This window comes from Bubalus bubalis, chromosome 11 (assembly GCF_019923935.1).
Source record: "Bubalus bubalis isolate 160015118507 breed Murrah chromosome 11, NDDB_SH_1, whole genome shotgun sequence".
Taxonomy (NCBI): domain Eukaryota; kingdom Metazoa; phylum Chordata; class Mammalia; order Artiodactyla; family Bovidae; genus Bubalus; species Bubalus bubalis.
The window spans coordinates 40,113,391-40,132,429 of NC_059167.1; positions in this window are offsets into that span (position 1 = coordinate 40,113,391).

Here is a 19,039-nt window from a genome sequence, read left to right on the forward strand (position 1 = left end):
TGTTCTACTATTTGTTGCCTCCAGAGTGTTTTTAATTTCACTTATTGCATTAGTCATTATATATTGACTCTTTTTTATTTCTTCTAGGTCCTTGTTAAACCTTTCTTGCATCTTGTCAGTCCTTGTCTCCAGGCTATTTATCTGTGATTCCATTTTGATTTCAATATTTTGGATCAATTTCACTATCATTATTTGGAATTCTTTATCAGGTAGATTCCCTATCTCTTCCTCTTTTGTTTGGTTTGGTGGGTATTTATCCTGTTCCTTTATCTGCTGGGTATTCCTCTGTCTCTTCATCTTGTTTAAATTGCTGAGTTTGGGGTGTCCTTTCTGTATTCTGGCAGTTTGTGGAGTTCTCTTTATTGTGGCATTTCCTCGCTGTGTTTGGGTTTGTACAGGTGGTTTGTCAAGGTTTCCTGGTTAGGGAAGCTTGTGTCGGTGTTCTGGTGGGTGGAGCTGGATTTCTTCTCTCTGGAGTGCAATGAAGTGTCCAGTAATGAGTTATGAGATGTCTTTGGCTTTGGGGTGACTTTGGGCATCCTGTATCTTGGAGCTCAGGGCTGTGTTCCTTTGTTGCTGGAGAATTTGCTTGGTATGTCTTGCCCTGGAACTTGTTGGCCCTTGTGTGGTGCTTGGTTTCAGTGTAGGTATGGAGGCGTTTGATGAGCTCCTGTCAATTAATGTTCCTTGGAGTCAGGAGTTCCCTGGAGTCAGGGTTTGGACTTAAGCCTCCTGCTTCCAGTTACTGGTCTTATTTTTACAGTAGTTTCAAAACTTCTCCTTCTATACAGCACCATTGATAAAACAAAAGGGAGAGGCTTGAAAATTGCCATCCTGTGTGTGCACTCTAATCCTTGATAAATACAGTGATTGTGTGGTTCTGTCTTGCCTCTTTTGGTGATCACTAGCCTTACTGTGAAGTCCAAAATTCTGTCTGGTAAGTAAAACTCTAGACAGCTAGAGAGATGATGTTGTCTAACAAAATGTTGTTGTTGTTGTTATTGTTCAGTCACCTGGCCATGTCTGACTCCTTGCAACTTCATGGACTGCAGCACACCAGCCCTCCCTGTCCCTCACCATCTCCTGGAGTTTGCCCAAATTCATGTTCATTGTATCAGTGATGCCATCCAACCATCTCATCCTCTGATGCCCTCTTCTCCTTCTGCCCTTGATCTTTCCCAGCATCAGGGACTTTTCCACAGAGTCAGCTGTTCACATCAGATGACCAAAATACTCGGGTTTTAGCTTGAGTATCAGTCAGTCCAGTGAATATTCAGGGTTGATCTCCCTTAAGATTGACTGGTTTGATCTCCTTACTGACCAAGGAACTGTCAAGAGTCTTCTCCAGCACCACAGTTTGAAGGCATCAATTCTTTGGCGTTCTGCCTTCTTTACTGTCCAGCTCTCACAACCATATGTGACCACTGGGCAGACCACAGCCTTGACTATCTGTACCTTTGTCAGCAGAGTAATGTCTCTCCTTTTCAACACACTGTCTAGGTTTGTCACTGCTTTCCTGCCAAGAAGCAGTTGTCTTCTGATTTCACGGCTGTAGTCACTGTCCCCAGTGATTTTTGTACCAAAGAAGAGGAAAATCTGTCACTACTTCCACCTTTTCCCCTTCTATTTGCCATGCAGCAATGGGGCTGAATGCCATGATCCTAGTTGTTTTTTGTTTTTTAGTCTTAAGCCAGCTCTTTCACTCTCCTGAAAAATGTAATTCTTGGATTTACAAGTGGTCCATATATTTGTCTGAACCACTTTTTATATCTCCAGTTTTACTTCACTACTCTATTCTCCCTTTATTTTTTGAAGTAACATCTATAACAATTTATGAACTTCAGAAATAACTGAAAATTATCATTTATGTGTTTGCCTCAAGACGCTGCTGAAAATGCCAGAGCATTTAAATTCTGGACAATTTCAGTATCTAAGGTAGAAAAGATGGAATATTATTTGTTACTTAATTTCTTTTGCTTCATCTCTCATCCTAAACCTAATTTCAAGGATCAGTTTGAATATCACCTCATGGGTGATTCCATTCTTACACTCTCCCCATCAGAATTAATTCTTTTCTCCTCTGTGCTACATATATAATCATAATAATATTGATTATTAATATATCCTAACAGTAATAATTGCACTTAGGGCACTTAATGTTTTCTAGGCACTATGCTAAATAAATAGTTTCCATATAATAGATAACTTTTCTTTTAACAAAACACCGTGGTTAAGTATTACTATCATCTCCATTTTACACACAAGGAAACTGAAGTACAGATAGACTGTGCAAATAAAATTTGATCTCAGGGCTTTTTAACCTCAAAACCTTAGTAGCCACTGAGGACTGTTATCTCAAAAGAAAGATTGTGACTTGCCATTTTATTACCAATCACCAAAACCCTTGTCACATGGTAGATGTTCAATGAATAACTATTGAGCAAATGAAAATGAAAGGAAATTCTTTACATCAACGAAAATTATTCAGTTGAACTTACAAGTCTGGGACTTACAAACAACAACAACTCATTAAAAAATTACTTTTATCCTTACTTAATACCTATATGCAGGTCAGGAAGCAACAGTTAGAACTGGACACGTAACAACAGACTGGTTCCAAATAGGAAAAGGAGTATGTCAGGCTGTATATTGTCACCCTGCTTATTTAACTTATATGCAGAGTACATCATGAGAAACACTGAGCTGGAAGAAGCACAAGCTGGAATCAAGATTGCCAGGAGAAATATCAGTAACCTCAGATATGCAGATGACACCACCCTTATGGAAGAAAGTGAGGAGGAACTCAAAAGCCTCTTGATGAAAGTGAAAGAGGAGAGTGAAAAAGTTGGCTTAAAGCTCAACATTCAGAAAACGAAGATCATGGCATCTGGTCCCATCACTTCATGGGAAATAGATGGGGAAACAGTGGAAACAGTGGCTGACTTTATTTTTTCGGGCTCCAAAATCACTGCAGATGATGATTGCAGCCATGAAATTAAAAGACGCTTACTCCTTGGAAGGAAAGTTATGACCAACCTAGATAGCATATTGAAAAGCAGAGATTACTTTGCCAATAAAGGCCCATCTAGTCAAGGCTATGGTTTTTCCAGTGGTCATGTATGGATGTGAGAGTTGGACTGTGAAGAAGGCTGAGCGCTGAAGTATTGATGCTTTTGAACTGTGGTGTTGGAGAAAACTCTTGAGAGTCCCTTGGACTGCAAGGAGATCCAACCAGTTCATTCTAAAGGAGATCAGCCCTGGGTGTTCTTTGTAAGGACTGATGCTAAAGCTGAAACTCCAATACTTTGGCCACCTCATGCGAAGAGTTGACTCATTGGAAAAGACCCTGGTGCTGGGAGGGATTAGGGACAGGAAGAGAAGGGGACGACAGAGGATGAGATGGCTGGATGGCATCACTGACTCGATGGACATGAGTTTGAGTGAACTCCAGGAGTTGGTGATGGACAGGGAGGCCTGGCGAGCTGTGATTCATGGGGTCGCAAAGAGTCGGACATGACTGAGCGACTGAACTGAACTGAATCCCATTTTGATTTCTTACTTCCTATCACTCCAAACCAGTTGTCTTATCTTTCCTATCTTCTATGCACTGTCTTTCCTTCTTACTGCTCTGTGGAGATATGGGGATGACAGAGGAAACCCTGCTTGGTTGTGTGGTGGCATAAGATCCTTATTCTGATCTGTGAGATTCTAAGTGCTCTTCCTCCTGTCCCCATTATACCCTGGCTGGGGAGTCCCTGGCCTCTCTCAGTCTTGAAACAAATAGAATGCCAAGCCCCTGAGTCTTATGGTCTATTTAGATTTGATGGGTTTCAGCATGTTTTATAACAGAAGAATTCCACCATCTCTGGCAGCCTGAGTAGGACCAGGCCTACCTCACAGGGTAGGCCTATTTATATACACACATAGAAGCCTAAATAGAGTTCCTTTTCCTTTACAGAACAACCCCCCCACCACCACAGAAACATAAAAATTGTTTTGGGGTGAGCTGTGTCCACCTCTCCCAAAATTCTGAAGTACCTGTGAACATGATCTTAATTTGGAAAGAGGAGCTTTGCAGATGATCAACTTAAGATGATGTCATTAAAATGTGAGCCCTCATCCAATATAACTGTGTCTTTATAAAAAGTGGAATTTTGGACAAGACAACATATGGAGAATGCCATGTGAAGATAAAAGCAGAGATTTAGGTGATGCATCTCCAAGTTGAGGAATGCCAAAAATTGCCAGCAAACCACCAAAAGCTAAGGGAAGAGCATAAAACAACTTGTCCCTCACAGCCCCTAGAAGGAGCCAGCCCTGCTGACACCATGACCTCAGACTTCTAGCCTTCGGTAATTTCTGTTGTTGAAGTTGCCCAGCGTGTGGTACTTTGTTATGGCAGATCCAGGAAAGGAATGCAATTCTCTCTCCAGACCTGACCTACTTCCTGTTCAAAGAATAGATGAAATCCAGAAATAAATGAAGTATCTGAGTAGCCAAAACAGATGTCATGTGTGTTCGGTCATGTCCAATTCTCTGCAGCCACATGGTTCTTCTGTCCGTGAAGTTTTCCAGGCAAAAATACTGGAGTGGATTCCCATTTCCTCCCCCAGGGGATGTTCCTGACCCAGATATCAAACCTGTCTCTCTTGCATCTAGGAGACACCACCTGGGAAGCTCATCATAAATATACCCAAATATTTTATTACTTGTAGACCCTCAGTCAGAGCTGGTTCACTCCTTTTTAGCTTACACTTATATCAGCTGTCTTTCTATTTTTCAAGTCCATAGCTGCAACAGATGATTACAAGGCAAAGGAGTTTCACATATACATTGACAGTCAAAGGTTGCATATACACTGATAAGATAGCAAGAGAGGAGTCAGAGAACCCAGGACTAGTAAACAGTGTATATTGAAGGAACATTAGTGCTTATAAGGAAGCTACACAATGAACAAGATGAGCAGGATCTGGCTCATCATCCATAGACTTTGCCTTGGAGTCTCCCTTTCTCTCTAACTCTCCCCAAACCCATTCCTCTATCCCATTCCATATCTTTGCTTTGAGTTGCATCAGGTATTGTGCTGGCTTATTTTCTGGTTTCATTTTTCTAATTGTCCTTCCTGGCTCAACTATGCTCTCCGTTCTGAGTTTTTAATCTGGTGAGCCCATTGGTGCAATATATGTCCTATAACCAAGCAAGATTTTCCTACAAACACCCTCCTTCCAGGGAAGGGAAATGGGACTCATTTGTTAAAGTGCCCTTGACCACTAAATCAAAGTAATCAGAAGCTCCTTAGGGTAGAGGTAAATATCCCTGAACATATGATTATCTTTAAGGGCATCGTGGTGTTTTGCAAAATACTGTATGATTATCATGATGACCCTGGGCTGTAAAAATATTAAAAAGACAGATACATATATAATAATGCAGCTTAGAAAAGCTTCCACTTTGTTGTATAAATTGTTAAAACCACAGTTGCCTTAGAGGCATAGTGGTTCAAATTAACTCCTTATAGGTATTAGAGAGCTGTTTCTGCCTCTCAGTTCTGTGTTCTTGCTCTCTTATTCTCCCTGTCCTTATCCTTCCCTATTGTTCACTTCCTCTCCCAGTGGGTGGGCGGAGGGGACAGACCGAAAGACAGACACACACACAGACACAGACACAGACACAGACATACCCACCCTTTAAAGATATAGGGCCAGAAGAACATGTATACGGGACTGGAATGAGACTCATCTGTCCTTCAAGAATCCCCACATTCACTTGATTGTCATTCAGTACTATACAGCATTTTTTTCAGCCTTTTTTTCATTCACACAATGCCATAGGTAAATATGAATGAAAAAAATGCTGGATAGTACCGAATGGCAAGCAGGTGATTGTGGGGATTCTTTAAGGGCAAGTGAGTCTCATTCCAGTCCGTATACATGTTCTTCTGGCCCTACATCTTTAAAGTGTGTGTGTGTGTGTGTGTGTGTGTGTGTGTGTGTGTGTGTGTATTGACCTCTGGCATTGTGTGGGCTTCCCTGGTGGCTGAGATGGTAAAGAATCTGCCTGCAATGCAGCAGACCCATGTTCGATCCCTGGGTCTGGAAGATCCCCTGCAGAAAGGAATGGCAAACCACTCCAGTATTCTTGCCTGGAGAATTGCATGGTCAGAGGAGCCTGGCGGGCTGTAATACATGGGATTGCAAAGAGTTAAACACTATTGAGCAACTAACACTTTGACTTTTCATGGCATTGTGTGAGCAAATATTCTTGTGGCAAGAATCATGAGTAAGTGCCTAATTTGGGCTGTAAGTCTCCTACTTTGAATAAAACCAAAAAGGCATGTTGGAATGAAGTTGTTGAAGTTGACATTGTTATAAATAAATTAAATATACTTTATTTCTAAAGCAATTATTTGTTACTTCAATATTATTCATTGGTTTACCACATAATGGAGAAGGAAATAGCAACCCACTTCAGTATTCTTGCCAGGAAAACCCCATGGTGGGCTATAGTCCATAGGATCACAAAGAGTTGGACAGGATTAAAGCGACTTAGTACTGCACTGCAGCACATACCACATAAATGGTTGAAACATACTGGCAGCCTGGAAACACCTATGAATTAGTTGGTTTGCTGGAAAGAGCATTAGTTTAGTATTAAGACAAATCCAGATTACTCCTGACCCTGGCATTTTGGACCTGGGCAAGTTCACTGCCTACTCCTTGTTTCAGGTTATCTATGAAGATAACAAACTGTTGTCATGGATAATTATGCAGATCAAATACGATGATACAGAACTTAGCTTGACAGCATCAGTAAGCCTTGATAAATACTTATTTTCTTTCTCTTTGCTTTGTTTTATCTGCATCAATTTCTGATTGGAGTCATTAACACATGAAGGGAAAAAAGATTGAAGCCCATCTACACTTTCAGGTTTTTTCAACTGTAGCTCCCTCCCTGTTTAGGGCTTTGACATTTTTGAGTTGTCAGATGAGTTGATTCTCACCTTGGAAGGTAAAGTCCAGGACCCCTAGGGAATGAAATGCAGACAGGTGGAGTTTCTTTGAGGAAACTTATGGTAAGGGGGAAAATAAAGGAGAGGCAGCAGATTGGCTGGAAACAATTCTGGCAGCCTGAGTGCAGTGGACCAGAGGCCAGCCCTCTACGGAGTGTTCAAATGAGTCTCTCGGTGTAAGGATTGGAATAGGGGGAAAATATTTGCTTCAGAGTTTTGCCTCGTGATGAATAAATATCTGTGTATAATTAACTCTCTTTGTATCCATCACAGCTCCTCACAAATTGCCTTACATATGGCAAGCTCTCAGTAAGTGTTTAATGAATGAACGATTATTCAATTAATCACTGAATGTTAAATTGGAAGGGGCCTGAGAAATCATATAATCTCAAACTATCACAGTACAGCTGGAAACTGAAGCCCAGAGACTGTCTCACTGGTGAGCAGACTCAAGAGACTTGGACCCAGGTCTACTTGGACCCAGGTCTACTAACCCCAAGTCCCAATGCTGTAGCACAGATCTTTATTTCAAACTAGAATCAGAAAATGCATTGGGACCAGAGATCTACTTCTTTTCTATTTAAAAGCACACCAACCATCAGTCTATTTATTTGTCTTAAGGGCTCAGAATGTCTGGAGACCCTCTAGCATGCTTTGCATTCAGATCTCTCCATGTGGTCCTTATGAAGCTGAAAAAAATGGAGATGGTTTTATATTTATAGATATATAGATATTGATGAGAGTTGGTAGTTATGCTCCAAGAAGCTATATAGCTGGTGAGGGAGCTGGCTCTGTCAGTCATAAATGTTCCTTTCTTGTTTGCCTGCTGTGCTTGGTCCAGACACTATACTTCATATTCATGCTGTTCACTTCTTATGCATAGACTTGACCCCAGCTTTTGACTAATTAAATCCTACTCACCTTCAGGACCAGCTGTGGTCATATTTGCTGATGATGCTTCCCTTCCTAGACTCTTCCAGTTGTACTGGTCTCCCTTACTGCCTCAGTCTTAATGCCTTTGCTGTTTGGCCATCCTTTTGTCTCGTGTGGCACAGAATATGCCCTATACTTCTGTCTTTATAAGACTGAGGACATATTGAATGTTCATTGAATGAATATTTGGTCAAAGTCTACTTGGATTAGAGCTGCCAGATAAGACACAGAACACTCAGTTAAATTTGAATATCAGATCAACAATTAGAAACTTTTTAGTGTAAGTTTGCTCCAAATAGTGCATGAAACATTTATATTAAAAAGATGCATTGTTTATCTGAAATTCCAATTTTACTGGGTGCCCTGTATTTTTATTTGCTAATTCTGGCACCTCTAACTTGAATGGATTTTTACTTCTGGTATCTCCTAAAGAAATTCTTCTTTGGAATAAAGAATATTTGGGTTATTAAACAACCAAGTAAACTTTTATCTTTTAACTCTTGGAGCCCAGGCTGTACCAAGATCTCTTGATTTATCTGCTCCAGCTTCCTCATACTCTTATTTAATAAAATTTATTGTGAGATATGTTTTATTCTAATACAGAATCTAATATGTGCAGAGTTGTATATCTTCGACTGAAATGCACAGTAAGTTTTACTAATCTTGGATTTCCATGATTAGATTTAAGAACAATTAGCATGTAAAATTAAAACAAAACAAAAAAACCTGACAACAATTGACACAAAAATGCATAAACATTAGTGTTCTGTCTGCTTGATGAGGGTAAAGATTTGCTGTAGTGCCCAACTCTGTCTCTAATCTCCAGTAACTAGCACAGGTCATCAGTGCTCTGTAAGTAACTGGCTCAATCTGCCTTCTCTACCCTCATCCATCCTTGTGCACTCATCAGGCCATCAAGATTTCTTTCTTTGTACCCTGCTTTTCTCACTTGGTGATTCTCAAAATGTGGTCATTGTACCAGCAACTTCTAGCTATACCTGGGTACACTCTTGGTACAGCCCATTCCTGACCAGCTACCTGAGAAAGTCTAGGTGGGGCCAACAATCTGTTCTGACAAGCCCTCCAGGTGATCTCGATGCATTCTTAAAGAACTGCTAGAACAGTCTTATGGACTCTGTGGGTAAGGGAGAGGGTGGGAAGATTTGGGAGAATGGCATTGAAACATGTATAATATCATGTATGAAACGAGTTGCCAGTCCAGGTTCGATGCACGATACTGGATGCTTGGGGCTAGTGCACTGAGATGACCCAGAGGGATGGTATGGGGAGGGAGGAGGGAGGAGGGTTCAGGATGGGGAACACATGTATACCTGTGCCGGATTCCTTTTGATATTTGGCAAAACTAATACAATTTTGTAAAGTATAAAAATAAAATAAAATTAAAAAAAAAAAAGAACTGCTAGGACAGCCAATGGTTTCCTATGTGTTTGTGTATAAAATACATATAACTGATGTGTGGGTGATTATCACACTGCTTCATGTACTTGAAACAAGTAAGTCAAGGTAATTATTCAGTTTTGAATAGGTTCTTACTGTTTTACTTTCTTTTTCTCCTCTGCTATTATCCTCCTTCAAAGTAAGTCGTGTGTCTTCCCTTTTGCTAAGTAGATATGTTGCAAAGAAAAGGTCTGGTCATCTTTCCTTTCCTCCTCTCTTCCCTACCCTCCTTCACTTTCTCATTCCCTTCCCCCTCCTCATCACTCTTTTTCCTTTCTCCTTTTCTCCCTATCTTATTTGGTTGAATTTCTGCTAGAGCCATTGAAATCCTTCTAGCAGAGAATTCTACCATACTTGTCTTTCATTCACATAAATGACCCCAGACTAGTATCTTCTTTACTAATGCTGAAATCTCTTTTGCAGCTCACCTGAACTAGCTAATCTTAACTAATCTTTCTTGTCTGTCTTTCTAGTGCTCTAGCTTCTAACCGCTTCTCTATTTATCATATTGTCCTGTCTCAATCTTTCAGATCTCTGCTAATACTTGCTATGCTAGCAAGTCACCACCTAACAAACAATCCCCATTTGTTTTATGTGTTACTATTACCAAAATCCACTTTTCATTGCCATTACTCCCACTTTTTCTAGGCAGGGGTACTTTTAAATTTACAGTTATTTGAAGAAATGAAATTTGTTGCATATACTTTCCAGAATCGACTGTTCACTAAGCTTCTATATTTCTAATTCATAATTACTTTTGTTTCTTACATAGGACAATTCTTCTATTTCTTATTACTTGAAACTGTGCCCCAGCAGTTTATCCCTTCAGGAGATGTCAATTAGAACAAGAAATATTTCCTAATTCTTATCCTGCATTAGTTGTTCTCAAATAACTATCTGAGAGTAACCGATAAGCTAGACGGAAAAATTAGAATCTTTCTTTGGCAATTGATTGTTTTTAATGTAAAATTCAAATAATATAAAATTCACCATTTTAAACATTTAAAAGCTTACATCTTAGTGACTTTTAGCATATTCACAGGATTGTGTAAACATCACTATATCTAATTCCAGAACATTCCAGTCATCCCAAAAAGAAACCTCATGACCGTTAGCATGCATGCATGCTCAGTTGCTACAGTTGTGTCTGACTCTTTGTGACCCAATGAATTGTAGCCCAACAGGTTCCTCTGTCCACGGGGTTCTCCAGGCAAGAATACTAGAGTGGGTTGCCACATCCTTCTCCAGGGGATGTTCCCAACCCAGGGATTGAACCCGCATCTCCTGCATTGCAAATAGATTTTTTACCGCTGAGCTTCCGGGGAAGCTCATGACTCTTAGCGGGCAGTCTCAGTTTCTTCCTCCTAGCCTCTGAAAACCACTCACCTTCTTCATGTCTCTTTGATTTAACTTTTTTGGACATTTCATTTATATGAACATACAATGTGTGGTCTTTTCTATCTGGATATTTTTATTTAGTAGAGTGTTTGAAAGTATATCCATGTTTTAGCATGTATTAATACCTCAGTCTTTTTATGGTTATATATTTCACTATAAAGATATGCTACATATTGCTTATTCATTCTCACTTGATGAACATATAGGTTGTTTCTACTTTTCAGCTACTATATAGTGAATAGTGATGTTATAAACATTTATAGTGAAGATTTTGTGTGGACAGTTCTCTTGAGTATGTCTCCTGGAATGGAATTGCTGAATTTTTGAGAAACTGTCAAACCATTTTTCACAGTGGCTTCCACATTTTACATTCCCATCAGAAATGTATGAGAGTTGAAATTTATCCACATCCTCTGTAACACTTGTTGGGTTATTTTTTATTTTGTTTGTTTATTATAGCCAATATAGAGGTTGTGAAGTGGTATCTCATTATGGCTTTGATTTGCATTTCTGTAATGAATAATAATGTTGAAATTCATGTTTTTATTTGCCATTTGTATATATTGTTTGGAGAAATGACTATTTAAATCCCTTGCCAATTTTTTAATTGGGTTGTTTTTATTGTTGAGTTTTAAGTGTTCTTTATATAATCTATATATTTATCAGCTATATAAAGCTAATATACACATATATATGTATCCACGTATTTTCTCCCATTCTGTGGATTGTGTTTTTACTTTCTTATTGTGTTCTTTGACACACAAAAAATGAATTATGCTGAAGTCCAATTTATTCTTTTCTTTTGTTGCATATGCTTTTGGTGTCATATTTAAGAAACTGTTGTCTGATCCAAGCTCACAATATTTGTACTTACGTTTTTTCCTAAGAGTTTTTTTTTTATACTATGAGCTGTTCCATTTAGGTCCTTAACCCATTTCAAGTTAATTTTTGTATATGAACTAAGATCATGGCATCTGGTCCCATCACTTCATGGGAAATAGATGGGGAAACAGTGTCAGACTATTTTTTTGGGCCCCAAAATCACTGCAGATGGTGACTGCAGCCATGAAATTAAAAGATGCTTACTACTTGGAAGGAAAGTTATGACCAACCTAGATAGCATATTCAAAAGCAGAGACATTACTTTGCCAACAAAGGTCCGTCTAGTCAAGGCTATGGTTTTTCCAGTGGTCATGTATGGATGTGAGAGTTGGACTGTGAAGAAAGCTGAGCACCAAAGAATTGATGCTTTTGAACTGTGGTGTTGGAGAAGACTCTTGAGAGTCCCTTGGACTGCAAGGAGATCCAACCAGTGCATTCCAAAGGAGATCAGTCCTGGGTGTTCTTTGAAAGGAATGATGCTAAAGCTGAAACTCCAGTACTTTGGCCACCTCATGCAAAGAGTTGATTCATTGGAAAAGACTCTGATGCTGGGAGGGATTGGGGGCAGGAGGAGAAGGGGACGACAAAGGATGAGATGGCTGGATGGCATCACCGACTCGATGGACATGAGTTTGGGTGAACTCCGGGAGGTGGTGATGGACAGGGAGGCCTGGCGTGCTGTGATTCATGGGGTCACAAAGAGTCAGACATGACTGAGCAACTGAACTGAACTGAACTGAATGGTCCAAATTCATATCTTTGCAGGTAGATATTCAGTTGTCCTGCCACCATTTGTTGAAAAGGCTATTCTCCCCTAATAGTATAGTCTTGGCACACTTTATTGGAAATCAAGAAACTATAGAGTGGACTCTCAGTTTTATTCTGTTGATCTCTTTAGCTAGTCTTATGCCAGTACCCAGACTGTTTTGATTACTGTACCTTTGTGATAAGTTTTGAAGTCAGGGTGTGTGAGTCTCCCAACTTTGTTTTTCATTTTCAAAATTATTATCATTTTCAATATTATTTTCATATTCAAGGCTTTTGGGGTCTTTTGAATTTCTATATGCATTTTAGGATCATCTTGCCCTGTTTTTCAAAAGTAGCACTTAAAATTTTGATAATGATAACTTTGTAAATTACTTTGGAGAGTAATGCCATGTTAGTGATATGTAATTTTCTAATCTGTGAACATGAAGTGTCTTTCAATTTGTTTGTCTTCTTTAACTTATTTCTACTATATGTTTTATAATTACTGTGGTACAGATCTTTCACTTTATTGCTTAAATTCCTTTCTAATTATTTTACAGTTTTAAATGTTATTGTAAATGTAAATTATCTCAATTTCATTTTTAGACTGTTCATTGCAAGTGTAAAGAAATATTTACAATGGATTTTTATTTATTGATATTATATCCTACAACTTTGCTGAGTTCTTTTATGAGCTCTCACAGAGATTTGTGTGTGTGTGTGTGTGTGTGTGTATTCTTTAGATTTTTCTATGTAAAATATCATGTCATCTACAAATGGAGGTAGTTTTATTCTTCCTTTCAAGTTTGGATGCCTTTATTTATTTTCCCTAATTAATTGCTGTGGCTAGAACTTCCAGTAAAATATTGAATAGAAATGGCTAGGGCATACATCCTTGATTTTTTCTTGCTCTTAGAAGGAAGTATCCAGTGTTTCAAAGTAATCCTGATAATAACTATGTGTTTCTTGTAGATACCTTCTATCAAGTTGAGATATTTCTTTTCTGTTCCTAGTTTTTTGAGTACTGCTAAGTTCTTTACTACAACTATTGAGAGGATTATGTGGTTTTGTTTTTGTTTTTAATTCTATTAATATGATTTATTACATTGATTGATGTTCATATGTTGAACCAAAATTTCATCCCTGATATAAATCTCAGTTAGTCATGGTGTGTAATCCCTTTAATGATGCTTGATTCAGTTTGTTAACATTTTAGCATCTACATGCACAGAGATTATTAATATGTAGGTTTTTGTTTCCTGTGATATCTTTGTCTGACATTGGTGTCAGGGTAACACTAGCCTCATAGAAAGAGTTGGGCAGTATTCCTTTCCCTTTTATATATTGAAGAGTTACATAAGAACTGGTGTTAATTCTTTAAAAATATTTGGTCAAATTCACCAGTAAAACCTCCTGAAAAGAAAATCCTGGGATTTTCCTTGTAGTGTTTAAATTACTAAGTCAGTCTCTTTACTTGTGATAGGTAACTGTTCAGATTTTGTTTCTTCTTGAGTCAGTTTTGATAGTTTGTGTATTTTTAGAACTTTGTCCATTTCATCTGGGTTATCGACTTTGTTGGTACATGATAGCTCATAGTAGTCTCTAACATATACATTTTTTTTCCTGTATAATCAGTGGTAACATTCCCATTTTAATTTCTGATTTTAATAATGTGATTGTTCCCTCATTTTTTTCTAGGTCCATCTAGCTAAATATTTGTCAACTTTCTTGATCAGTTCAAAGAGCCAACTTTTGGCTTCATTGATTTTCTCTATTGTTTTTCTATTCTTTATTTCTGTATTCTGTCTTTACTATTTCCTACCCTCTGCCAGCTTTGGGCTTAGTTTTCTCTTCTTTTTGTGGCTTTCTTAAATAGAAGTTTAAGTTATTGATTTGAGATCTTTCTTGTATTTTTAAAGTAGGCATTTGCAGCTATAAATTTCCCTCTGAGTGCTACATCTAATAATTTTTAAAAATTATTTTAAATTTATTATCTCAAAGTATTTTCTGATTTCCCTTTTGATTTTTGCTTTGACTCATTAGTTATTAAGAAGTGTTTATATAAATCTGTGATTTCTCACATTTGCTTCTCTTACTGATTTGTAATTTTATTTCAGTGTGGTCGGAGAATATATGATTTAATTATTTTTCAGTTCACTGAGATTGCTTTGTGGTCTAAAATATGATTTGTCCCAGGGAAGGTTCCATATGTGCTTGGAAAGAATGCATGTTCTTCTGTTATCAGGTGGAGTATTCTGTAGACGTCTGTTAAGTCTAGTAGGTTTGCTGTGTTGTATACAGTGCTGTACAAGTCTTCTGTTTCCTATCTAATCATCTGTATAGTTGTTTTATCTACAACTTAAAGTGAGGTATTAAAGTCTCCTTCTATTATTGTTGAATTGTCTTTTCACTGCTTATTTTTGTCAGTTTTCATCTTACGTGTTTTGCGGCCCATGATTAAGTACATATAAGTTAATAGTTTCTGTAATTCTTGAAGAATTGACTCTTGTATTATTAGCTACTGACTCACTTTGTTTTACACAACAATTTTTGTCTTATACTGTATTTTGTGTAGCTACCTTAGCTCTTTTTTGGTTGCTGTTTGCATGAATTATCTTTTCCAACCTTTTAGTTTTAGTTAATTTATGTTATGAATCTAAAGTGAGTCTCTACTCAACAGCATTTAGTTGGATCTTAGAGAAAGTACCAACTCTAGGCCTGGGACAGAGCAAATACAAGATAAGCCCGAATATTTTGTGTCAGGAAGCAGGAGAGTGCTTCCAATTCATATAGCAGCTTTATTAGAAGTGATAAACCAATATTAATCCATTATTAATAACTAAGTTCAGAATAGTTTACATTATGTTCACTCTTGTGTTGTACAGATCTATGTATTTTGACGGATGTGTTTTGATAATGTCAGTGAAACTGTTCTGTATACTACCAGACTATCTTCCAAAAGGGCTGTACCATTTTGCTTTTCTGTTACCAATAAATGAGAGTTCCCATTTCTTCATTCTCACCTGCATTTGGTTTTATCAGTATCTTGGATTTTATCCATTCTTTTAGATGCATAGTGGAATCTCATTGTTGTTTTAATTTGCAGTCCCCCATTGGCATATAATTTGGAGCATCTTTTCATGTGATTAGTTCCTGTCTGATTTGTATATCATCTTTGGTGTAATGTCTTTTCTGCTGTCTTGTCCATATTTTAATTGGGTTGTCTATTTTATTATTGTTGGGTTTCAAGAGTTTTTTGTATATTTGGATGCAAGTCTGTTTATCAGGTATGAGTACTGCAAATATTGTCTTCCACTCTTTGACTTGTATTTTTATTCTTTTAATAGTATCTTTGGTAGAGTGGAGGTTTTTGATGTTAATGAAGTCTGACTTACCAACTTTTTCTTTCATGAATTGTGTATTTTTGGTGATGTATCTAAAACTCATTATCAAACCCAAGCATTCCTAAAATTTTTCTATGTTGTCTTTAAAAGTTTTATACTTAATTGTGTATTGCAATTAATATATATTATTCATTTTGAGTTATTGTAAAAGGTGCAGTATCTAGGTCTAAATTTACATTCTCTTTTGTATATCAAGGTGTTCTAGCACCATTTGTTGAGAAGACTATCCTTTGTCCATAGATTGCCTTTGCTCCTTTGTCAAATATCAGTTGGCTGTGGGTCCATTTCTGAGCTCTCTATTCTGTTCTATAACTTTGTAATAAGTCATGAGGTTGAATAATGTCTGTCTTAGGACTTTGTTCTTCTTCAATATTGTGTGCTATTCTAAGTCTTTTGCCTTTGTGTATAAACTATAGATTCACTTTGTCAACATCCACAAATAACTTGTGAGGGTTTTGATTGGGGTTGCCTTGAAACTATTGATATAGTTGGAAAGAACTGACATCTTAATGATATAAATTTTCCTATGTGAGAACATGGAAAATCTCTCCATTTATTTAGGTCTTCTTTGATTCCTTTCATCAGCAATTTTTCTTTTTTTTTTTTTTTTTTTCAGTTTTTCTTATATAGGTCTTGTGGGCTTCCCTGATGGCTCAGAAGTAAAGAATCCACCTACAATGTGGGAGATCTGGATTCGATCCCTGAGTTGGGAAGATCCCTGGAGGAGGAAATGGCAACCCACTCCAGTATTCTTGCCTGGAGAATTCCATGGTTATAGGAGCCTGGTGGGCCCTAGTCCATGGTGTCGCAGAGTCAGACACAACTGAGTGACTAAACACATACACACATATAGATCTTGTACATATTTTCTTAGATTTATCTCTAAGCATTTCTTCCTTCCTTCCTTTCTTTTTTTCCCTAATGTAAATGGCATTTACTAACCAAAACATATTGGGAAGAAAAGCTGGGGAATGAGATGTTTTGGGAAATATAAGGACTTTGGAGAGCTCTGACGTTTTCCTGGGGGTCTTAGAGGTCCTGTGCAGGCCCAGGGCTATGCATAAGCTCAGAAAAGACCTGAGGAGGCCTGAAGCTCTCATCAGTGGCTAAAAAAGACCTGAGGAGGCCCGAAGCTCTCATCAGTGGCTAACCTCTAGGTTCTGTGCAACCAGGAGATAAAGACTAACGCAGAGGCTAGAACATTACAATGTAAATGTTTTTTTTTGTTGTTTTTTTTTTTTCCCACAAAGTCCTGAGGGGTAAAAGCTGCAAAATTTTAGTTAGATTCTAGAGTTCTGAAATATTGATTCCAGTAGTCTTTACCATGTTTTTCAGTGCTTTTATGGAGGGACAAACTTTTAGAGTTCATTAATCTGTCATTTTCTGTAACAGCTGAGATTTTCTTGAAGAAACTTGAGATCCCTCTTTCCTGGACAACTAGAGAGGTTGATCACATCCACTAGGTATACTTAGTCCTGCCAGGAGAGGGAGAATTCATGTGGGGTTCTCTCAAGTCCCCTGTCTCCATATTTATCCATTGTTGAATATAATTCTAAGAATTTAGTATTATGATTCACAACATTCTGTATGATCCATTTCAGTAATAATATAATTAATAACAAAATCATAAATTTACACAGCCTTTTAGTATTCTAACAGTGATAAAGTATTTTATCAGTTTATTTTTTATCTCTCTACCATACTGTATAAGGGAGTTATTTTTTTTAACCTTTCAGCATAGAGGACAAAAATATTTATGATGAAATAATTCTGACTGCCTTTAGATAAACTCTGCTATCACTGAAGGTTATCAGGAAGAATAATTGCTCAACAACATTTTATATGGAAAAATTCTGCTATAGGTGTGGTAAGGCTAAGGATCTGTTACCTTATAAAAAAGGATTAGAAAATGCTTAGGAAATCTTTGCCTATCTTGCACATCAGCTATAATCTTCTATAGAAAGAAGGTGAATATAGTTATGAAGCAACTTTTGTGAGTATCACTGGACTGGGAATCAAAATAGAGTTCAAATCATGAGTGTGTCTCTAATTTACTATATGCATACTAATACTTTCTGAAGCTGGATTTACCATATAGCTACTGAAGGGGTTTATTTAGACCCAAACTGCAACAGGAGGCAGTGACATTGTGTACATTCTGCTGGATAAATAAATATCAAATAATACTCATCTTTTGTTGAATCAAATGTATATGCAACAAAATACCACCAGCCTTTGGACTATTTTATGCCTTTGAGCAGTTTTATCAGAGTGGTTCAATGATATCAACAAGGTTATATAATTCAATACCACTCTTAGAAATACAGTTGAAAATTAGAGAATGGCCTTGCTGTACTGTCTAGAATCTTGGTAAAGTTCTCAATGTGGCCAGGCTCCCTTTTGGCTGCCAGAGCCAAAAGCCAAGGTAACTAGTAGTTTCATATGTGTTATTCCAAGTGTAAGAACACAGAGTAGACATCTTGGAGTTGTCTGCTTTACTTATTGGTCCAACATGTGGTAAATATGCTGCTGCTAAGTCACTTCAGTCGCGTCTGACTCAACAAAGTGCAGAAGGGTTCTAACTTGCCAAAATTGGAAAACAGACTGTCATGATAATGTTTCTAATAATTATGTCTTTTGTCCTTCCTTCAAATTGACCTATGTGAGAGGCAAAAAGCAGTGTAAAATGATCACTGGACAGAAGGGATAAGAATATTAGTCCCAGCTTCGCTGCTAACTAAGTCTGCGGCCTCGGCCACTTTCATTGTCTTGTTCCTTTGGTTCCTACATCTATAAAGTGGACCGATCAGTGGCTGTCCAGTTGTGCAGAACTCAAAGAGTTCTGTGCAGCTGCTTCAGGCTCTTCTAGGATGTGAGGATAGGTCTGAACAGGAGGGACTCCATCTTTATCCCTTTTTTAACCGAAACAATTCTACTTTTGTTTGTTTTATATATTTGAGCTTCTTGGTATAAAGCCCTTGAGGGAAGATTCTAAGGCTCTGAAAGTCTGTTTCTGGATGACTGCTCTTATAAATCTCCTTGGCCGGTTGTCACTGAACTCCATGTTTCTAGTTTAAGAATGACAAAACTGTACAGCTTTAAAAGTAGTGGGGGTTCTGCAAGTAGCAGCCAAAGAATTGGCAACACCCTTTAAGAAAAGTCAGTGGTTAGAAGGAATTGTGGGACGATGTGGTGTATAGAACATGCT